Below are 19810 nucleotides of genomic sequence, written 5' to 3' on the forward strand. Positions count from 1 at the left end.
AATAATAATGCATTAAATTCAATTTTGCTATTCATTAATGACACAAGGCTGTAATATTTTCATCAAAAATTAGGGGTGTCCCAATCCGATATCGGATATCGGTCCGATATTAGCTTGAAAACGAATATCGGATATCGACTTCAAATTTCCGGATTTTCTGATTTTTATTTTATTTTTAATTTATTTTATTCAATTGTAGAATACTGTAGATATTATGTTGAAGGTTAAAATCTATGTAACCAATTGGTTAATAATAATTGGGTCAGTTTTTCTCATATCTATTGTTGTTGACTATTGTTCTCTGTTTGAGTAACATCACTTCATCAAGCCTTTTCTAACATTCCACACCACAAAATAAATCATTATTGTTTTTTTTTATTGAAGAAAAGAGAGGAAAAAAGAAAAAAAAAAAAAAGAAATTTAAAAAAAAAACATCTGTATGATTCATGCTATCGAATCACTATCGGTATCGGCCTATACACAAGGCTGCAGTATCGGTATCATATCACAAATGTTACAAAGGGTTTGAACTTTGAACATTACAATAAATGTTATATCTATGCATAGGTCTGAAGTAGTTGAAAAGATCTGATGCAGTGGAAGTCAAAAAAAAAATCATGGAGTACATTTTTATTACACTTATGAGACGAACAGTTTGTGTGCAGAAGGTGTAGAAGTGTATTTACATTTAAAGGAGTGCACAAGGGTTAATTCAACTATCCTCGTAATGAGCATGGGTTCTACAAGAGGAGAAAAAAGTCAGTGTAAATATCCCTCCCATCAGACTGGTCAAACAACCTGCACTAACACTGGACTAAAGCATTGTTTTGTGAAGTTTCCATGACACAGCAAAATAGCAAAAGATCCAGAACAATCCAGTGGATCATAAAAAAACTCTGGTTCTGGTTTTGAGGCTCTGCAAAGCCATTTTTGTGCACATTATGATGTAATTAAGTGTGTCAAACTCAAGGCCCGGGGGCCAAATCAGGCCCTTTAGAGCAACAAATTTGGGCCGCTCAAGAAAGTTAAAAAAAAAATTGTAAAAACATGAAATTCAGCTGTTGATATCTCAGTCGCTCCAAATACAAAATTATATTAAAATCCACAAAATTTGCAGAGGTCATTTTTCCAGTTCTTTTATCACGACAGCAGTCATTTTTAATAGGGCTGTACCGATACAACTTTTTCATTTTCGACATGATACCGATATTGCAGCCTTGCGTATCGGCTGATACCGATATTAATTTGATATCAGCACGAATTATACATACTTTTATTACTTATTTTGTAGTGTAAAATGTTAAAAAAAAAAGGCTTGATCAAGTGATGTTACTCAAACAGAGAACAATAGCCAGCAACAGTAGGGATGAGAAAAACTGACCCATTTATTATGAACCAATTGGTTACATACATTTTAACATTTAACATTTTATCTACAGTATTCTACAATTGAATAAAATAAATAAAAAAAGGAATTGAAAAAATAAATAAATAAAATTCTGAAATTTGAATCCGATATCCAATATTCGTTTTCAGGCTGACATTGGACCGATATCCGATATCGATATCGGGGCACCCCTAAATTTTAATCTGAAATTGTTGAAAGAACTCTCAATTTTTCCAAATCTTCCTCAAAATTCTCCATGAAATGTCTCTAAATTCCCAAAATCAGGTAAATTTAGGCGCATGTCCTACAGGGACTGATATACTCACATACTTTATCATCATTTATACGTGGAAGTGCAAACCAGGGCAGGTTAATGTTGAATTAGCTTTTTTCCAGCCTAAATTCTGTGGCCCACTGAAGCTTAAACTGGTCCGTATTTTGCCCCTGAACTAAAATGAGTTTGACACCCCGTGTTAGATGATGATCAAATGCATTTACACGTAACATAACAAGTTGCATTACCAAGAAAAATCACCCTCTGAACGTTGAGCTTTCATAAAGTACATGCAAGTCATGAGGTCATGTATAACTTTGCACTGTTTAAAGACGGCTTTTTTTGCCTGCTGAACATTTTTGACTGATTATCTAAAACATTGGCAGAAGGGTTTCATCTAAGGCTGAACGATTAATTGCGATAACATCGCGATATAAAACGTGATTTTCTAATTGCAAAGGCTGTGTTTTTTTTAATTTTTTTTAGTAATAATTTATTTTAAGTTTGTTGATTTACCTAAAAAACATCCAATTGGTTAAAGCAGATATTAGTTCTCCTTATTTTCCTGCACTTTAGTATGTGTGATGTTACTGACTGGATATATTTATATTTATATCTGTTTATTTTATTTATTTATAGACTGTCCTGTTAAGTTCAGAGAGTGTTTAAAAAGTGCAGTCCACATGAAACGTGAAGTTAGTTTAATATGTTGAAGAGGTAAAGCCACATATTTGTTTGCTTTATTGTTGTAATCTGTTCTTTAAAATGCATATTTTATATTTATTTAAAGTTGAAATAAATATTAAGTGGTTTATTATGAAACAGATTTATTGCTTGTATTCATTGAAAAATAATTGCATATTAAATCGCAATATTGACGAAAAAAATCGCAATTTGATTATTTTCCAAAAATCATTCAGCCCTAACACACACACACACGCACCTTATGTATTTAAGTTTTTTATTTAAAAATACAAACACGTGAACTCACAGACACACACCACCTGTTTCTACACATGTCTAACTACCCCTTTTTAAGTTAAGTATTTAAGCAAATAATATGTCCACCATCACTAACCACTAAAGGTGAAAGTAACAGATTTACAAATACTCACGTTACTGGAATTGAGTTGCTTTTATGGTACATGTACTTTTTAAATGATTAACAGACATTGTGAAACTACAAAAAATGAAATGACCAGACAACAATCAAATGCATCACATCATAGCCGACCAACCAGATTAAACGTAATGCACTGTGCCAAAACAGCATTAGATGAAGGTATTTAGTAATTAAGTTCCAAATGTGCAAGATTAGGTTTCTTCCTTTTTAAATTTATACATGAGATGTTTACTGTATGCAAGGGAACCGTGGTAAGATTTATCACCAAAAATAAACGTGGGGATGAAAGTAACAAGTAACCTTTACTGTAATATTTAATTAAGCTTATTTTTAATTATACTTGATTTTTTATTTATGTATGAATTACATGTACTTGTACTTGTACAATTTCGATCAGTACTTCTATTTGAGTAGGATATATCAGTACTCTTTACTCCTCTGCTTACTTAAATAAAATGTATAACAGAGTGATTTATCACCTTCAAATAACAGGCCACACACACACAAGAGCCAAACTGAGGAAATCAACTTGAAAACCAACAAATAAAAGTATGGAGCTATTTTTAGTTGAGATAATACAGAATATCACAACAGGGACACTGAACATAAGGAATATTCACACTGTTAAAACAGTCTATAGGAGTTTTACTAGTTACAACACAAAACCCAACAAATTAAAGAAAAAGTGCAGTTTCTATCAAATTCTAAATAAATCAAAAAGTGATACTTCAAGTAAAAACCCTTCTATGCATTCGTCTATGCCGGGATACCACATCCCACAATGCAATGCGCCAAACTTTTCCAACAATGTCAATAAACCAAATGTTTACAGTGGACATCAAAACAAAGTTTCGAGCAACAGTTTCAACCTTTTCCATCTTTTTTTGCTGATCATTGGTTTATCAATCTGTGAGGCCACAGCTATACCTCTGTTTTAGATACTTTTGTCACTTACAGAGATGTCTTGTTTGCCACAGCTCATCGGCTTTATTCATCAACAGCTAACGACTCATTTGATTAACATCATTCAGCACGTACATGTTATTGTAGCTGAATGGAAGCCAAACATAAGTAAGTCATTAAAATGTGCCGAGGATGATTAAAATATCTGCACAAGTTAAGTCATTTTTTTTAAACAATTTGAGGCCATTTTGGCTTATTTTTACCCTTTTTCTGCAGCTACGTCAAACTTTCCATATTTTAACCTTTTATCACTTTTTCTTGACATATTTTTGCTCCTTTTAATGCATTTTTGCGAAATTACTCCCATTTCTGCCACTTCCCCATCACATTGAAATGCCTTTTCTGCACTGATAAACCCTTTTTTTAATTATATTTGATATATTTTAGGGTAGGCACTGTACGTAGATGACCTGAGACTATTGAGTCACTTGTAACAGATCGTTATAGAAACCAAGTGTTCCATTTTTCTGTGCTCCATAGCAACCTGCACAAACAAACCAACTTGCCTTTGAAGTGCAGCTGACTTTCATCTCCAGCATAGAAAACCTTCATTCTTCAGTTATTTCAACAGAAATGAATCTCCCTTAATATTCTCCATTGCTATTTGATTTTGAGAAAACTTTGTGTTTTATCTGCACCAAAAGTTTGCAAAACAGCTTTCAGACGACTTTTTCAAACAACTCAAAGTAAGAGAATTTAATGTGAGATTATGCTTCCAAACTTAATGTGACAGTGGCCTGCTTCTAATAGTTTCTACATAAACATCTTAGAAATAAACAATACAGAGGAATGCAATGTAACCATTATTGATATCATTGAGATGTCTTTCATGAGCAGCTGTTTAGCAGTCAACCATGTTATTATTGAACCTTGGTTAGTGTGTGAATTATTACACTGCAATAGATCCCAGTTAGTGTGTGTCAATGTTTCTGTTTGAATCATGTTTACTGTAAAGAAACTAAATATGAGCCAAATAAGAACACACTGCAGAGTTAGAGGCAGCATGTCACTGTTAGACATAATGGAACAGATACATTGAATAGTTTAGTTTAAGTTTAGTTGTAGGTCTCTGCAAGGTGTTGTTCCTGTGCATGAGCCTCAGCAGCTGATTTATTTCCTTTGCTTTGTTTCACATCAGCCCAAATATCAAGATGAAGTGGAATAAAGAGGACTGGAATCGTCTCCATTCTGAGGGTTCAGATGTGTTTAACAACCCCCCAAGTCAATCTTCTCCTGATGTTCAAAAGCCAGTTTCTAATGACGTAAGACATCACGATACACAAATTATGCTCTATATTCCTGTGTCATTGTTTTATCAGTGAATTTATATTGGTAGAAGTTAAAGGTATAAGAAAATGGTGAACGCACAATATGAAATGAAATATGATAAAGGGCTCACAATAACTAATACTCACAATAAAATATCAAAAATGAAAAAAACAAACAAAAAACAAATAGATTTGTTGAAAAACAGAAGTTCCAAGGACAGTTTGGTCGGTCGCTGTTTCATCCCGACACGCAACCGACGGAGCATCTATCATGTAAACACTGCGTCTGAGTTACTAACAGTGCTTGTTTGTGATGCAAGATGGTGCCAAAACATCACATGATCTTGTTCTCTGCCAATAGTAAAAATCAATTGTAATAGTGGGTTTTTAACACATTGAGGGCAGTCACTCTGACCTTTTACAACAAAATACGACAAATTGAAATACTTTGACAAAAATGTTGAGAGTTGTACCAGGATCAATCAACAACACTACTTAGTACCAAAATACATATGTATTCAGCAGAAAAAGTGCTTTTGGGGTGAGGTACTCTTTAAAGATGAGGCTTTGGTTCAATAGTTCTTTCTCTAACTTTGGATGATTGATGCCAATATTGTGGTTCTCTGCATGATTCATGTAAAATGCTTGTAAATATCACTGATCTAATGCTTACATTACCCTGTTACTAATACATGATGTCACTGATCTGCTCACTGATCCTCTTTCCTCCCTCAGATCCTGGACGACATTTTTGATTTTGATTTCTTTGAAGAGCAAGAACGGCAGGAGTGTATTGAGGAGGTAAAAATCTTGACCCTTTCTGTTCTTCTGTAGAATTATCTACTTAATAATGTGACTGTGCCCAACACTTTCAGGACCAAACAGCCGTAATTTGTGGCCATTACGTGGTCCAACAGAATCATCTTGGCACAGTCCTTCATGATCACGCTTATGCTACCAAAAAACTTCAGGGCCAGACACACTTCACCCAAATTATGGACGCCTTGCCTGAAGCTGAGAACCGGTAAGCACAAAATCCAGGGACCATAAATGTCCCCCCTGTTCCTAATGTCGTCCACATGCAGGATGCACAATATGTATGTCTTGTGACTGACTCGTGACCATGCTTTTACACTGTGTATTTGTGATTTGTTCTCTCAGAAGGAAGGAAAAGGTGACAGAAAAGCCGTATGTTAAAAAGCCCCTCAACGCTTTCATGCACTTCCTAAAAAAGAACAGGGCATCTGCGGAGGCGGAGTTGGGCACGAGGACGAGTGCTGTGGTGAATAAACACCTCGGTCAACGGGTAAGTTAATTTGTTCTTCCAGGAATCATCTGTGATCTTTAAACTCTGGTCCTAAGTGTGTGTGACTGATGCTTTTCTACAGTGGAAATTGTTGTCACCAGAACAAAGAGAAGTATATGTTGAAGAGGCCAGAGTGGATTCTCTCCTGCACTTATTTGCGAACCCCGACTGGAGTAATAAAATCAACTATGTAAGTCCACATACATGTTGACACAGCAACCTTAAAGATGACGGTGAAAGTGTTTTATCAGCTGACGAAAAGTTTTATGTTTGATTTTAGAGACACAAGAAAAAACGACTGTCGCCCAAAGTTCGTGAGGAGAAAAAGAAATAATCACCCCAGCATCCATCAGACAGGAATCAGAAAACATGGACACCACTCAACAACCCTACATTAATCACCATCAGCGGCACCAACAGCACCTACTGGACTTTCTCTCTCTTCTATTGTAAATCACACGTTTTGTAAATAAAATGTCAAATTAAATATTTAAGTTTTTTATTTAAAAATACAAACATATGAACTCACAGACACACACCACCTGTTTCTACACATGTCTAACTACCCCTTTTTAAGTTAAGTATTTAAGCAAATAATACGTCCACCATCACTAACCACTAAAGGTGAAAGTAACAGATTTACAAATACTCACGTTACTGGAATTGAGTTGCTTTTATGGTACATGTACTTTTTAAGTGATTAACAGACATTGTGAAACTACAAAAAATGAAATGACCAGACAACAATCAAATGCATCACATCATAGCCGACCAACCAGATTAAACGTAATGCACTGTGCCAAAACAGCATTAGATGAAGGTATTTAGTAATTAAGTTCCAAATGTGCAAGATTAGGTTTCTTCCTTTTTAAATTTATACATGAGATGTTTACTGTATGCAAGGGAACCGTGGTAAGATTTATCACCAAAAATAAACGTGGGGATGAAAGTAACAAGTAACCTTTACTGTAAAATTTAATTAAGCTTTTTTCTAATTATACTTGATTTTTTAATTATGTATGACTTACATGTACTTCTAATTTCGATCAGTACTTCTATTTGAGTAGGATATATCAGTACTCTTTACTCCTCTGCTTACTTAAATAAAATGTATAACAGAGTGATTTATCACCTTCAAATAACAGGCCACACACACACAAGAGCCAAACTGAGGAAATCAACTTGAAAACCAACAAATAAAAGTATGGAGCTATTTTTAGTTGAGATAATACAGAATATCACAACAGGGACACTGAACATAAGGAATAGTCACACTGTTAAAACAGTCTACAGGAGTTTTACTAGTTACAACACAAAACCCAACAAATTAAAGAAAAAGTCCAGTTTCTATCAAATTCTAAATAAATCAAAAAGTGATAATTCAAATCAAGTAAAAACCCTTCTATGCATTCGTCTATGCCGGGATACCACATCCCACAATGCAATGCGCCAAACTTTTCCAACAATGTCAATAAACCAAATGTTTACAGTGGACATCAAAACAAAGTTTTGAGCAACAGTTTCAACCTTTTCCATCTTTTTTTGCTGATCATTGGTTTATCGATCTGTGAGGCCACAGCTATACCTCTGTTTTAGATACTTTTGTCACTTACAGAGATGTCTTGTTTGCCACAGCTCATCGGCTTTATTCATCAACAGCTAACGACTCATTTGATTAACATCATTCAGCACGTACATGTTATTGTAGCTGAATGGAAGCCAAACATAAGTAAGTCATTAAAATGTGCCGAGTATGATTAAAATATCTGCACAAGTTAAGTCATTTTTTTTAAACAATTTGAGGCCATTTTGGCTTATTTTTACCCTTTTTCTGCAGCTACGTCAAACTTTCCATATTTTAACCTTTTTTATCACTTTTTCTTGACATATTTTTGCTCCTTTTAATGCATTTTTGCAACATTACTCCCATTTCTTGTCATGTTCTGTTTAGTTTAGTTATTCTGTGTCTTTGTTTTATTCTGAGTCTTGTCTGTGTTTCAGGTGTTCCTGTTTGTGGCTCCACCTCCCAGTGATGTCTGTGTGCTTGGTGGGTGATTGAGTAGCTCCCTCGTGTTTTCACCCAGGTGTGGCCCATTCCCAATCAGGCCTCCTCCACTATTTAGCTGAGTGTTTGGACACAGTATGACTGCTGGATCATTGTTTGTGTGTCTGTGTGATGTCAGGGTCGTTATCTGCTTCCTCGTGTCTGGTCTTGCTCCCTGTTCCAACTCCCCTAATTTGGATTTGAGTTTTGATTTTGGATTTTGGATTTTTTGAATTAAACATGGACTGGTTCCGAGAACGCTATTCCTGCATCCTGCCTCCTTCTTCCCCTGCATTTGGGTCCACATCAACACCCAATCATGACAGAATGATCCAGCCACAAGTGGATCCAGCGGAGATAGATTTGGCAGAGATGGACCTGGCTGAAAGGACTGCCTACTGGCAGAGCTACCTACTGGAGGCCAGGGAAGATCTGTGGTATGGATGGGAGAACGAGCCTGTTAGGGATCCCTACAGGGGAACTCGACTGGCTTTGGGAGGACCCCGGAGCCTACAACGAGGTAAAGGTCGGTCGAGAAGGAAGGGTCAGCCCCGCCAGTCTCCTAGCTCCCAGGCTAGCGTCCCTGTCTTACCTAGCTCCCAGGCTAGCGTCCCTGTCTTACCTAGCTCCCAGGCTAGCGTCCCTGTCTTACCTAGCTCCCAGGCTAGCGTCCCTGTTTCACCTAGCTCTCAGGCTAGCGTCCCTGTTTCTCCTAGCTCTCAGGCTAGCGTCCCTGTTTCTCCTAGCTCTCAGGCTAGCGTCCCTGTTTCTCCTAGCTCTCAGGCTAGCGTCCCTGTTTCTCCTAGCTCTCAGGCTAGCGTCCCTGTTTCTCCTAGCTCTCAGGCTAGCGTCCCTGTTTCTCGTAGCTCTCAGGCTAGCGTCCCTGTTTCTCCTAGCTCCCAGGCTAGCGTTCCTGTGTCTCCTAGCTCCCAGGCTAGCGTTCCTGTGTCTCCTAGCTCCCAGGCTAGCGTTCCTGTGTCTCCTAGCTCCCAGGCTAGCGTTCCTGTGTCTCCTAGCTCCCAGGCTAGCGTTCCTGTGTCTCCTAGCTCCCAGGCTAGCGTTCCTGTGTCCCCTAGCTGTCAGGCTAGCGTTCCTGTGTCCCCTAGCTGTCAGGCTAGCGGCCCAGTGCCGGCTCCCCGCGCCCTGCCGCCAGTCCCGGCTCCACGCACCCGGCCGCCGCCTGCCCTGCCGCCAGTCCCGGCTCCACGCACCCGGCCGCCGCCTGCCCTGCCGCCAGTCCCGGCTCCACGCACCCGGCCGCCGCCTGCCCTGCCGCCAGTCCCGGCTCCACGCACCCGGCCGCCGCCTGCCCTGCCGCCAGTCCCGGCTCCACGCACCCGGCCGCCGCCTGCCCTGCCGCCAGTCCCGGCTCCACGCACCCGGCCGCCGCCTGCCCTGCCGCCAGTCCCGGCTCCACGCACCCGGCCGCCGCCTGCCCTGCCGCCAGTCCCGGCTCCACGCACCCGGCCGCCAGTGCCGGCTCCCCGCACCAGGCCGCCAACGTCGCCGCCAGTGCCGGCTCCCCGCACCAGGCCGCCAACGTCGCCGCCAGTGCCGGCTCCCCGCACCAGGCCGCCAACGTCGCCGCCAGTGCCGGCTCCCCGCACCAGGCCGCCAACGTCGCCGCCAGTGCCGGCTCCCCGCACCAGGCCGCCAACGTCGCCGCCAGTGCCGGCTCCCCGCACCAGGCCGCCAACGTCGCCGCCAGTGCCGGCTCCCCGCACCCCTGTCCCGTCTGAGCCCGGCCCGCCGGAGGTCTTCCCGTCTGAGCCCGGCCCGCCGGAGGTCTTCCCGTCTGAGCCCGGCCCGCCGGAGGTCTCCCCGTCTGAGCCCGGCCCGCCGGAGGTCTCCCCGTCTGAGCCCGGCCCGCCGGAGGTCTCCCCGCCTTCCTCGTCTGAGCCCTCTTCGCCCGGCCCGCCGGAGGTCTCCCCGCCTGCCTCGTCTGAGCCCTCTTCGCCCGGCCCGCCGGAGGTCTCCCCGCCTGCCTCGTCGGCTCCGCCTCATGGGAGGCCGCCGGACTCTTGGTCCCCTGCTGCGCCGGCTCCGCCTCATGGGAGGCCGCCGGACTCTTGGTCCCCTGCTGCGCCGGCTCCGCCTCATGGGCGGCCGCCGGACTCTTGGTCCCCTGCTGCGCCGGCTCCGCCTCATGGGAGGCCGCCGGACTCTTGGTCCCCTGCTGCGCCGGCTCCGCCTCATGGGAGGCCGCCGGACTCTTGGTCCCCTGCTGCGCCGGCTCCGCCTCATGGGAGGCCGCCGGACTCCTGGTCCCCTGCTTCGCCGGCTCCGCCTCATGGGAGGCTGCCTAACTTGGTTTCGTCCCTCCTCCGGGCCCCCGTCCACCCACCCTGGTTTGGTGTTTGGGTGGATAGATTTTTGTTTTGAGCGTTTGGAACCCGCTCCTTAAAGGGGGGGTTCTGTCATGTTCTGTTTAGTTTAGTTATTCTGTGTCTTTGTTTTATTCTGAGTCTTGTCTGTGTTTCAGGTGTTCCTGTTTGTGGCTCCACCTCCCAGTGATGTCTGTGTGCTTGGTGGGTGATTGAGTAGCTCCCTCGTGTTTTCACCCAGGTGTGGCCCATTCCCAATCAGGCCTCCTCCACTATTTAGCTGAGTGTTTGGACACAGTATGACTGCTGGATCATTGTTTGTGTGTCTGTGTGATGTCAGGGTCGTTATCTGCTTCCTCGTGTCTGGTCTTGCTCCCTGTTCCAACTCCCCTAATTTGGATTTGAGTTTTGATTTTGGATTTTGGATTTTTTGAATTAAACATGGACTGGTTCCGAGAACGCTATTCCTGCATCCTGCCTCCTTCTTCCCCTGCATTTGGGTCCACATCAACACCCAATCGTGACATTTCTGCCACTTCCCCATCACATTGAAATGCCTTTTCTGCACTGATAAACCCTTTCCACCACTTTTACACTGAATGTCACATATGTTGACTCATTATTGTTACTGTTAACCTCTTTTCACCATATTTCATGCTTATCTTTTGCCAATTTATCCACATTCACGCCAGTTTAAATTGTTCTCACATTTCTGCCAATTTTAGACCAATATTGTCTAAAAAAAAAAAAAAAAAAAACATAGCTGACCGGACCAGCCCACCAAGGCGATGCCTACCCATGTATATTAGGGCTGGTACCTCACGATATGATACTGTCATTGCCCACGGTAACAATTATATCACGATACAGTGATATCATACATTATGATATCTGTCACTGAAGAAATTCAGAATTTATTGACTGCACTGAATCCATTTCACAGGAAATACAAAACATTGTATGAATGACAGACAAGTAAAAAAGTGTGTACTGCACAGTGTCTCTTCTTAACACGCACGCGCAGGCGCGCACACACACACACACACACACACACGCACACACACACACACACACACACACACACACACAAATCACCACCCCTGCACTAAGAAATGTTAAACACTAAATAAACAGTTTTTTTTTTTGCACCCGCACATATACCCCTTTATAACACTGCAGAGTATGCACACCTCTTTGTACATCCAACCTTCAAACACATACTCCTTTGGCCATATTTGACAACTCTACTTAAGCCTCCACTATATGAATACATACTTCCGACAGGCACTGTACTAGTAGTTGTAATGACGGTTTTTTCAAAAACTTATTTGACCATTGGAGGTTTGCTGTTGTGGGTAAGAGAAGAGGATGCTCTACTTAAGTCAAAATAACACACATAGCATAGCATACAGCATTCCCCAGTGGCTTGTAATCCTCTGCTCTTCTCATCGCCGCCCTGCCCCCGCCCCCAACACACCTAAATATCAAAACATCAGTGACTTGCAGTCAGAGTAGGCAAAGAAGGCAGTGCCTACCCAAGGGTCAATTTGTTTTATTTATAATATATTTATAAATTATTTATTTTTCCATTTCCGATAGCCTACAATACCTATAAGTTTGAAAGTGTCCGCATTTTGAGTGTTTCATAGCCCAAATTACTAAACATCGCTATTTCCTGGAACGGCTGCAGTCTCACTCTGCTGTAAGGCAGGAGGAGGCCACGCCCTCTCCGAAAAGCACATTGCTGCTCTGCCTCTGTTGCCATAGCATGTTTTTATGTGTTTGCACATGCACAGTCAGTTCCCCAAGATGAAAACCATTGACGTAAAAAGGCAGCTCTCTATGCTGTCTATGGACGTAACCGTTCTATACTAAATGCTATACGTACGTTCACAGTGCATTAGTGAATTGATATCACGTGACCGCGGCTGCTACGTTCTCTAGCTAGTGGGCGGGATAACACTACAGGCAGGATGACAGCACTAGAGACAATAAAGAAACTTTCTTTTGAGGAAAAACGACAGCTTTTAAAAAAATGGGAGACCAACACCTGAGTTACCAGACCTTCAGCAATGGTAAGGTCAGAAAATTGTATTGTATTTTTCACAGTGAATGGAAGGATTGCGCCGTGTTTCTGTGTTTCCAACACAATCAACGAATGTGCTGCCATGTCATGATATCTATCTTGTTGGGAGAGTATGGAGGCTGTATTAAATATTTGTTTATGTTTCTTTAATGGTGTTTCACGATGTTGATTTTGTTAGATGGCTAAATGCTTCTTCATGTGGATCTTGTTGGGTTTTTTTCTTTCTTATTATGAATTTTATATTTTGAAAAACGCATTGAGATGACTTTGTTGGAAATGGCTTTATACAAATAAAGTTGAATTGAATTGACACTTGCCAGCAGAAACATATGAAATTGTCTTTGGTGGTCTCGATTTGCAACCCCCTGCCTACCCAACCCTACTGGTCACGGCATGTCACTGCAAAACATTTAGCTGAACAGTCTAAACACTGACCTGTAGGCTGCTGGGTCCTCAATGTCCAGAACCAGTGACTTGCTCTCTAGACCCTCCTGTTAATTTAAATATCATGTAAGTGTCAACACATTTTAATTATGGTGGTTACATGAACATCAAGACTTTGCAAATGTTGCTGGGGAATGTTGAGGTGATTATAGCCATTGGCCATGCATTTCGGGCAGCTTGTGATTGCTTCAGGAGCACAATATCTCCAGGTTGCAGGTTGCGGCAGGTCTTGAGCCACTTTCGTCTTGAGTGAAGGGTACAGATGTATTCGTCTCTTCAGCGACTCCAAAATTCATTGGCGAGGGCTTGTACCTTTTTCCATTGACTTTTGACAAGTCTTTTCCAACGAACTCTCTTGGTGGAGGAAGAACAGGTGGTTTTTGTGTCAGAAGCATTGCAGGTGAAAGCAGAAATGGTGATGAGGGGTCAGATGAAACTAGGACCAGCGGTCTTGCATTGATTATGGACGAAACCTCAGCCATCAAAGTGCACAGTACTTCATGCGTCAGACAACTGTGTTTGTTCTGCAGAAGCATAGAGTCCAGTATCTTTCGAGTGACACCAATCATCCTCTCCCAGATACCTCCCATGTGAGAGGCATGTGGAGGATTAAACTTCCATGTGCAGTCATTATTGTGAAGATAGGCAAGGATTTTTGTTGTCTTCTCATCAGGCTGATTCATTTCCCTCATTTTACTTTTATTAAAACTGTATTCTGTAGATAACCATTTATTTTATTAGTATTCTGAATCAATCTATTTCATAAATAATAAATAGCAAAATAAAAGTAGATGAATGTTGTGTTCTTGTCATGGTATGGTGTGGGTGTGGAAACAAAAGCAGAGGCAGAATTAGGCAGCAGGCAGGTGTAAAGTTCAAAAGACTCCATGTTTAATCACAAAAAAACTAAATCCAACAAGGCACAAGGAAAACCAGGGAACAAACACAGTAGAACACGAGGAGGGTCAACATTACAATGATCCCACAGTCATACTGTGTCCAAGCACTCAGCTAAATAGTGAGGGAATCTTGATTGGGAATGGGCCACACCTAGGTGGAAACATGAGGGAGCTAATCAGTCACCGACCAAGCACACAGACATCACTGGGGGTGGAGCCACAAGCAGGAATACCTGAAACACAGACAAGAGTTAAACTAAAACACAGAATAAACAAAGACTCAGAACAAAAGTGCTAAACACAAACAAAACAGAACCTGACAGTGCTACATCTTAAATTTGTGCACAGCTTTTATCAATATTTAAATTAGATTAGCCATTGGGTTCAAAATATTTATTTTTTTCCCCTTCAGATGCACTGAGGAAATGTGACGATGTCATAGATGACTTCACCTGCAGGAAAACCAGGAGAATAAATGAATAAGGATGGACTGAAGGATGGATGGATGGTGCTTTATTAGCTTGTGTTGGTTAATGCTGCTTTATAAAGCACTACCAGAAAATCACACTATTTTTGGTTAATCGTTTATTTGTGCAATACCTCTGAGAACTTTAATTGTTTAAGTTGATGTGTGTTCATTACTGCAATTTTAGTATTGTAGTATTGTTTTGTGGCAAAGTGACTAATGTGTGCACTAATGTCTTCAAACTGCAGCTATTTCAGTTCAATTAATGTTTGGTTTGTTAATTTTATATTTATCTTGTTTTTTTCGTTGCAATGCCTTCCTCTAATAATATTAATCATGTGTAATTTGACCGTGTTACTAATATGTTTAAATTGACTTTCATTTACTTTTATAATTGGATGTGAAACTCTTTTGTCAAAATTAAATAAAATGGCAAAAAAGTAGAGAGAGATCTGAGGAATTTATTTCATTTCAATAATTTAACATGCATAGCTGTCATAAAAAAAATGCACGACATGTAGTGTTGACCTTCAACAGCATGTGCAAACAAGGTGGGAGAAAAAAAGACCCTACCCTAGTGCTCACGGAACGTCACTGAGAGCCTGTGTTTGTTCATGTGCACGCAGCAGCCTCCGTTTGGGTGCTGTAAGTGACACTGTGTTGTTGCTGCTGCTGCTAGAATGGTGTGTGCACATAGAACAGACCTGGGCCCTTTACGGCCCGTGGGCCACATGCGGCCCTACGGTTGACTGACCGGCCCACGTAAGGTTCATAAGAAATTACAAAATGAACACATTTTCTTTCTTTTATTTTGAAGCTTTTGTTATTTTACGTTGCGCATTGGTACGTAAGCAGTAGTGGAACAAATCAGCGCTTCAGCACCACGGATAGCGACCGCTTTATTTTGACACACTTTATCTATTTCAACTCAGAGCCTGTATAAGTAGCTATAAAGTTTAGTAAAACTGGCACAGTGGCCCACATGTTCACAAACACAATTTCAATATGAAGTACTAGAAGCTCACTGCATATCAGTTCATTTACAGTTATTTATGGTCGCTTTTTACTGGATCCAAACTGAGATGCCGCTCCGTCCGCTCCTCATGCACCATAGCCTCAGCAGTCCTCCGGTGGTTTTGCACCGAGCCTGCGCACGCATGCACCTAATTTAGTATGACTCATTTCACCCCCAAATGGTCAACTAAAAAGAGAAAGGTAGATGCTGAATGCAGGGTTTTCAACAAGATGTGGACTGCCAAGTATTTATTTACCAAAGTCAGACGTAAAGTGGTGTGTTTGGTTTACGGGGACCAGATTGCTGTGTTCAAGGATTACAATTTGAGTCAACATTACAAGACGAAACATTCGGAAAAATTTAAAAACTTAAATGATGGTGAGATGGTGCGGATATCGGAAGATTTGGTAGCGAAGCTCCAAAAGCAACAAGGATTTTTTACCAAGCTTCACACATCCAGGGATGCTGCAACCAGGACCAGCTTTGTAAAATCACTAAAAACAGTAAGCCATTCTCACAGGGAGAGTTTGTAAAAGAGTGCTTGGTGGACTCTGCAGTGCTGATTTGTCCTGAAAAAAAGAAGCATTTGAACAAGTCCAGCAGTCCAGGCGCACAGTGACGAGAAGGATGGAGGACATTGCAGGAAATTTGGAGCTTCATCTGCAACGTGAAGTGGCAAATTCTGCCACTGACAGGGAGCGATCTGTTCACGGAGGTAAATGCATGCATGGACACGCTGGGACTGAAATGGGACAGACTGACGGGTGTCACAACGGATGGTTGTCAAAATCTAACAAGTGAGTGAAATCAACGCAGATCAGAAAGTGGTATTTTTGCATTGTATTTTACATCAGCATGTGTTGTGGAAGTCAGTGCTTAAAATTGACCATATGATTAATGTTATAACTAAAATATTGAACTTCATCAGGGCACGAGCTTTGAATCACAGGCAGTTTGTTGCACTTTTAGAGGAGCACAAGACTGAACATGGAGACATCAGCTATCACACAACTATCTGATGGCTCAGCCTGGGCAAAGTGCTAAAAAGAGTCTGAGATCTGAAAGCAGAGATCCGAGAGTTTTGTGAGAAGAAAGGCAAAGACATCTCAGATGAGAAATGGCTGACAGATTTTGTATTTGCTGTTGACGTGACTGCACTGAACACTAAACTGCAAGGCAAGGGCCTTTTCGTCCATGAAATGCACAACCTGGTGAAGGCTTTCATGGCCAAGTTACAGTTTCTTTCAAGGCATCTGGAGAGCAACAATCTCACTCACATGCAAACCCTGAAGGAAGTCACACCATCAGATGATCACCTCCGCAGATACTCATCTATGTTAGGATGGCAAGTTTTCGAGGCGATTTGAAGATCTCAGAATAATGGAGAGTGAGATGCACTTGATTTCCTCACCATTTACCTGCAATGTGGATGACGCACCAAGTGATGTCCAGCTGGAACTCATTGACCTGCAGTCTGATGCAGAGCACTTCAAGTCACAACCACTGCTGGATTTCTACTCTGCTCTTAAGCAAGAGAGGTTTCCAAACATGAGGAGACATGCTCAGAAGATTTTTGTGCTCTTTGGCTCTAGCTACATAAGTGAGCAAACATTCTCAGTGATGAAGTTTAATAAGTCCAGGTACAGATCTGGTCCGGCCCTCCATAATATTTTCTTGTTCTCATGTGGCCCCATGTAAAAAACAATTGTCCACCCCTGACATAGAGAGAAAGAAGCGCTGCAGTAATTTGCTTTTAACAGAGCATGTTATATTACTGTGATGTTGCTGTCGGACTAAAGTTAGCTTGTTAGCTCCTGTGGGAGGGACTTTGGGAAGTTTGGAGGCAGGGCTAGAGAGCAGCGGGGAGGGATTGGGAGAGAGGGATCTCAGAGGTGTGCAAGGCACCTTTAAGGAGATGGAGATGTTCTTTAGGTGGTGGAAGGCTGTTTTTGTTTTTGATTTAATCTAACTGCTGAATGTCAAATCTGAGTCAATCAGAACAATCAAGGTTCTAGCGTTTTCCACCTGTTCTTTGATCACCACCAGTTTAAGTCAATTATTATATTAAATGAGATGTAGAGGCTCTTAAACTATAACACGGAAGAAGAACATGGAACATGAATAAATGAATACATATTTACATGTTTATTTGTTTCAAAAAATGATTGTGAAAATCCAAAAAAAATATTTCAAATAAACTATTGAATATATGTGTTTACAACAACAAGCGTTTAGCATTTGAAAAAGAAAGTCTTGACTCTTTTTAAATGTTTTTGAATCGTCTTCTTCAAAGAACCAAAACAGCCGGTAACTCCATCTGAAGACTGATCCAGGACGTCATCATTTAAATGAGGAGTGGGAGCAGACACCAAGTCCAAGTTAGTTAGAGGAGGGAGACCATCAGCTTCTGCAGTGGCCAACTTCAGCGTGTCACTATCTGATGACTTGGATGCAGAGGCATCATCCAGAACAGACTTTTCATCTGATGCATGGCAGGAGGTCTCATCAGCCTGTAATGAGGGTTGATGGTGTCTGATGGTCTCCTGCTGGTTGAGGTGGGATGTTCTGAAGAAAGGATGGAACTGAGCCTCACAGGGAGAGATCCTTTCATTTCCATCCAAGCAGAGAAGCTGCTTCAGCAGGTCCACGAAGGCTTCTCTGTCCTCAACCTCACCACTTTCTTCTCCTGAATGAACCTGCATTTAAAATACAAAAAAACTGGTCATTACATAAGCTCACACATCAGAAATATCGGTAAGTAGTTTATTTATTTATTTATTTATTTATTCAGTTTATTTCCGACATGGTTACATTCACTTTTTTTTTTTTTTTTTTTTTTTTTTACATTTTTTGTACATGCCGAAAAAGGAGACGAGAGAAGCAGTTTGCTTATCCGGGTCCCGTCCCCTGTTTTACCATCGCAGATTTACATGGGTTTACATGTCTCTCTGGTCAAAACATTCTTGATTTCTTCTGAACCGTCTGTAGTCAGTGTTGTCCTCTATCTTTGTTTTTGTTGGCCTTGTTCCCTGCCAGACGTTGTTAGCATTCCTCCAGTTCAAGAATAGTTCCTCTTTCGAAGGTGTTTGGAAGATTCTTCCCTTTTCATCCACAATGTCACCTTGTTTTGTCTCTCCATCAAGGGTAATCCAGCTGTTGTTAGTTCTATTGGCAGTGTTGTATTTTCCACTGTCTGATGATGGGATCCGATCCAACTTGTATAAACACATCACTACATCCCAGTTCACAAGCAAAGTAGTATTTTAATGTAATATATCTTAGTTCATAAGCGTGTTTCTAACTGCTGTTGTTAGTTTTATTGGCAGTGTTGTATTTTCCACTGTTAGATTTAACTTGTATAAACACATTATTATATCTTAGTTCATAAGCAAGGTAGTAATTTCATTGTATATAAAAAAAATCGTGTTTCTAACTGCACATATGACAATAAACACTTTGAATTTAAATTTAATGTAATCCTTACTCACCCCACCACCTAGCAATTAAAATGAATAAATGACAGACCTTTTTTACTCATCGTTTTGATGAGAACTGGTTTTCCGTCCTCTTCTTCCTGTATGTAAATCCTGCAGTTTTTTGACCACGTCTTCAAAATCTTTCCTTCTTTTTTTATTTGGCGTGCTTTCCATGCAATGCTTGCATTTTGTTTCGTCAGGTTTTCATTGATGTACACCTTCGTTCCCTTGAGTTTGTTTCCTTGCTTGATTATTTCTCCTTTGAATTTTATATTCGTGAAGGTTATTTTTACAGCTCTGTTATCATTTTTCTTTGGCAGGAGATGGCAGGAGTTGATGTTGTCAGGGTTCAGGACAATGTCCTTCGACTTCAGGTAGTCAATGACCTGTTGTTCAATCGATTTTGTTTCTTCGTCACTCCTGGGTTTTATCTTTAGGCCTGTGATGATGACATCTTTCTCTCTTTCCTTTTGTTCCAGCTGTTCAACCCTCGCGTTCAACATTTTTATCTCTTCAGCGTTTATGGTCAAGATATCTCACAAGCTTCATGACAGTCAAGATTTAATCAGGACAATGACATTTATGGACATTTATGAAAAACTTACATTGACCAGATCATCCAAAGAAGAGAACTCAACAAGATAGTCGTCCTCCTCAGTTGAGATGCTGCTACAAGCTTCATATTCCTCTGGTGTCTGGGGAAACAAGATGAGTGTTATGAAGTTCCTTGGAAAG

At 41.2% G+C, this 19810-nt stretch overlaps 1 long non-coding RNA gene across 1 annotated transcript; it reads left to right on the top strand.

Moving 5' to 3' along the window:
- The first annotated feature begins 6197 nt into the window (after nucleotides 1–6197).
- LOC114460044 (uncharacterized) lies at nucleotides 6198–6740 on the top strand. Its single transcript, XR_003673524.1, has 3 exons — nucleotides 6198–6321; nucleotides 6404–6511; nucleotides 6602–6740. It is a non-coding gene; the product is annotated as an uncharacterized LOC114460044 (long non-coding RNA).
- The last annotated feature ends 13070 nt before the right edge of the window (nucleotides 6741–19810 follow it).

This window comes from Gouania willdenowi, unplaced genomic scaffold (genome assembly GCF_900634775.1).
Source record: "Gouania willdenowi unplaced genomic scaffold, fGouWil2.1 scaffold_381_arrow_ctg1, whole genome shotgun sequence".
Lineage (NCBI taxonomy): Eukaryota > Metazoa > Chordata > Actinopteri > Blenniiformes > Gobiesocidae > Gouania > Gouania willdenowi.